Raw genomic sequence first — 4,818 nt, 5'->3', positions numbered from 1 at the left:
TTCCAAATAAATGACTTGTGCCCAGAGACTGAGACTGAGCTTCAGATCTGCGTGACCAACGGCCCAGGAGATGGCTCCACCCAAAGGTGCTAGCTCACTGTAGGGGAAGAAAGGCTCATTTTGTAGTGTTTGTTGTTTCTGTGGCATGAAGCCCTCCCTCTGTCTGATTTCAAGATATCAGTGTGAAGTCACTGAATACAGAGCTGGAAGGAAATGTGCACAGACAGCTGCTGAGCAGGAATAAGATCAAATCCACCTACCACTTGGGCAAGTGGCAAAGGCTCTCAAACATTTTTTTGACATATGGTAGAAAATACATTCTATGTCAGTTACCTATGTATGTATACAGTGAAAGCAAAGTTTCTGTGAAACAACACTTAACCTTATCACATGTGAAATACTTTAAAATCTGTCATGTTCCATTTCATTAAAAAATATTTGTCTGGAGGGCGCCTGGGTGGCTCAGTTGGTTAAGCGACTGCCTTCGGCTCAGGTCATGATCCTGGAGTCCCGGGATCGAGTCCCACATCGGGCTCCTTGCTCGGCGGGGAGTCTGCTTCTCCCTCTGCCCTTCCCCCCTCTCATGCTCTCTCTCTCTAATAAATAAATAAATAAATCTTAAAAAAAAATATTTGTCTGGGGAGGGTGCCTGGGTGGCTTAGGTCTTGATCTCAGGGTTGTGAGTTTAAGCCCATGGGGCCTACTTAACAATAAAAAAAAAAATTTGTCTCAACTCACCAAGTACATTTAATAGGCCCTTAATGGTTCATGGCTCCCAAGTTAAAAACATCAGCCTCAGGTCTTTCAGACTCAATGTATACAGAATTGTGTTTATTATCTCACTTTTACAATCTGTTCCTTTTCCCAATTTTCCTTTGTCAATTAACGGCTCCATCACCTACCTGGTTTCCCCAGCTAGAGATCTCAAGGCCATTTTGGACTCATCCCTCTGCTGTCTCCTTCACCCCTTGCTGATATCTCTTCAGAAGATCTTCCTATCTCAGTTCCCACTGTCACTATCCTAGTTTATACTATCACCTTTCACCCCATAGCTTCCTAATTCATCCCCTGTTTTCAGTTTCTCCAATCTCAATGCATCTTTTTTTAGTAGAAAATTGTCTTCCAGAAACCAGTAATGCTACTGCTTAGCTTACAAATGTTGATGGTTCCCCATTGCCCCAAGACATTTTTCTTTCATTTAGAAAACATTTTTTTTGGGGGGGGGGCAACTACTGTGTGCTAGGCTCCATATTGGATGCAGGGGAATAAAAATGACATTAGACCCTGTCCTTAAGGAGCTCACAGTCCAAACCCCATTGCATTACTCGGAAGACTCTGTTGGTCGTGCCAACTTACCTTGTCATCCTTCCCTTCTGTGCCATCCTATCTATACACCTGAGGCTTGCCAATTGCTGAATGTCAAGTTCCCAAGGAATATCGTTCACTTTTAGGCCCTGTGCCTTTGCTTATGTAATTCCACATTCTGTTCCAGCATGCCACACACTCTTGCTCTCTTTCTTCCAGATGACTTCCTACTCATTCACAAAAGCCACTGTCTTGGGGAAGCCTTCCTTTTCACACATTCCTATTCTTGAAAAGTTTTAAATACTTAATCACTGTAATCATGTACATACTTCAAATAGCTAAATTGTTCTAAAGTACTAAAACATAAAAACCAGGCCCTCCCACCTCAGCCCACCCCAACCCCAGTCCAATTTCCCCAAAGATAATCACTCTTACAGTGTTTCTTGTTGGATTTCTGGTGATATCCATGTGTTTCCAAAATAATATGCTATACTATTATTTCTTGGTGTATCATCTTAGGCACCATCTAATTTTTAGTAGGAGAGTGAGCATTTAGCTCACAAACACACTGGCCCTATCTTTTCTCTTCCCTGAGCCTTCTGATAGAATTACATCTGTATACTCAGGCTCTCTGCTCTCTCCGCTGCAGAATTACTATGCATCTAGACCTTTACTTCTGTCCTACTAACTGTAAACAGTATCTCTTGACTCTCAGTTTTCTAAAATGAGTCCTTTAGTAACCTAACCTTCTGTCCACCCTGCTTCCTACTTCTTCCTCCTTCGACCTACCTACCTTTATTTTTACATTTAAAAAATTAATCATATTTCCATTCTCTTGTATAATCATAGTTAATTCTACTTTGGCTTGTTTATAAGGTGATTCTAAAAGTTGAAAACCAATAAGCAATGTTCCCACTATGAAATTATGTGAATATTGTTCCTTATAGTCTAGTAGAGTGCTCTGATTATACTTCCTTCTCTGGGCCATTCAGAGAAGTATATTCTTGGACTTCTGGCTTAAATGTAGTCTCTGTGTTTAGATACCACCCAGTAGTCCAAAATCAATCTCTTGTAAGCTGTGTCACACTGGTAGTATGCTTTTTCTGGACATTTCCTCCCTTGGAGCTCCTACGTGTAATTTTTTAAATTTTAAATTTAATTAACTTAATGTTTTAATTTTTTCCTTTGCATCCATCACCATCCAAGAGCCCCAGGGGTTTCCAAGTTCCTAATCAAAATTTCAGTTTTATTGAATCCCCTTTTCTCCTCCAGTTTATTATTTTCATCAGGATAGGTTGGCTTCCAGGCTAGGCCTAGCTGTCATCCTGGAATTCCCTTGCTCTGCTCATGTGTGGTGGAGCCTCTTTTCCTTGGATCCTGTGCAGCGAGGATAGTTTTGACTTCTACCCTTTCCAAGGACAATTAATAACTCACTTTTCTGAATTTTCACAGTCCTGTGTCTACCTAACGAGACAGCACTCTGTGTTGTGATTTCCTTAGCCGGCAGGACACAGTCTGAAATAGTAACTGACATACATTGGCCCTTAATAAATACTATTTGAAAATACTCTTAAACACATTATTACTATTTATTTATTTATTTTTAAAGATTTTATTTATTTATTTGAGACAGAGAGAGAATGAGAGACAGAGAGCATGAGAGGGAGGAGGGTCAGAGGGAGAAGCACTCCCCACCGAGCAGGAGCCCGATGTGGGACTCGATCCCGGGACTCCAGGATCATGACCTGAGCCGAAGGCAGTCGCTTAACCAACTGAGCCACCCAGGCGCCCACATTATTACTATTTAATCCAATATCTTGATTGAGGGGAGAGTCATCAGTTTTGCTTATATTAAAGAAGTATATAAGCACTGTTATGTTGATGGGAAACAGGAGTAAGAAATAAGAAACAGCTCAACAAAGAATCAACTTATAAAAACAAGTACACAATTTTTTCCTTTACTACATAATATTAAAACAAAATCCATATCAGACCCACTTTTTAATCTATATGTCCGTGAAAACTTGCCATTCTTTTGGAACGTGAGGCCCATTCTTTATTAATTTCACTGGACTGGGTTGCCAGATAAAAATAAAGGATGCCTAATTAAATTTGAACTTCAGATAAGCAATGAAGGATTATTAGTATAAGTATGTCCCATATATTGCATGGAATATACTTACACATACCTATATATAAGGTTTTTTAGCTTTTGGCTGTTTATCTGAAATTCAATTTTAACTGGATATCCTGTATTTTTATTTGCTAAATCTGGCCACCCTACACTGAATATTTTCTCAGGGCACTAACCTGCTGTCATCAACCAACCACTGTCATCCCAGCAGAGAATCTGGTCTGATTTTGATGGGGAAAGCACAGAGCTGGCATTGAAAGAAACAAATAAAATATATCATACTTGCCTTCCAGACCTGCTTTCAAAGTCCACCACCTTTATAGCTGTGGCGCTGAGTCTCCAGCTTCTTCATCTGGTCTTAAGGTCAAAAGGAGAAGGTCCTTAGAGATCTCTTAAGTAGGGCAAAATGTACCCTTTCGTATTAATATTAATATTACATTAATGTCACAGGAGGTTAGCCCAGGAAGTACAGGAAAATGTCATTAAGCTGATACAGTTTTGTTTTGTTTTTTTAATTTTATTTATTTATTTGACAGAGACAGAGACAGCGAGAGCTGGAACACAAGCAGGGGAGTGCGAGAGGGAGAAACAGGCTTCCCGCTGAGCAGGGAGCCCGATGTGGGGCTCGATCCCAGGACCCTGGGATCATGACCTGAGCCGAAGGCAGCCGCTTAACGACTGAGCCACCCAGGTGCCCCAAGCTGATACAGTTTTATTTAAATTTTCATCTATGGTTAGGTTTAAATAAGTCACTGCTTCTTTAAAAACACTGATATTAGGTAACAGCGTAAATGTTTCCCAGGTGCCCGCTCTGTCCTAGCATTTCAACCTCTGACTGATGTATTTTGATTAGCTCCATTTTACTGATGAGGAAACCGAGAAGCTGAAGAGATAAAAAAAAAAAAAAAAAAAAAAAACTGGCCCAAGTCACGCCACTAAGTGTGAGAAATGAGCTATAATCCATGCCTTGTTACCACAGAGTCCTCAGAATAAAAATAAAATAAATTTCATCTGCAGTTCCGTCACCTCACCCAAACCCAAAAATCACTATTTAAAAAAATACAGAACTTTCATAAGGTCGCCCATAAATTTCCAACTATTTTCCCGGAGTCTCCAAATGAAACTTTAAATGAATACGTTTTAATTAGAAGGTGGACCGAGGAGAAAGCATTGGAAAACGAAGGAGGGAATTTGAGCTAAACCCCAAGGAACTGGATTAAACCGAGTTATGAGATTGCCCCTTCTTCCAGCATTTCGCGCCAGAAATGCCCTTCTGATTGCCCTCCCCTGTGGCTCCACGCAGAAATGAAACTGAGCCAGCGGCGGGCCTTCCAGGCCCAGGCCCCGCGCGCGGATTTCTGAGTCGGGGGTCTAGCGCA

The sequence above is a fragment of the Mirounga angustirostris genome, unplaced genomic scaffold (assembly GCF_029215605.1).
Source record: "Mirounga angustirostris isolate CCGP_5_RB_7025 unplaced genomic scaffold, mMirAng1.0.hap1 SCAF_8, whole genome shotgun sequence".
NCBI classification, from domain to species: domain Eukaryota; kingdom Metazoa; phylum Chordata; class Mammalia; order Carnivora; family Phocidae; genus Mirounga; species Mirounga angustirostris.
The sequence above is the reverse complement of the archived record's forward strand: the minus strand, read 5'-3'. Positions refer to the sequence as shown.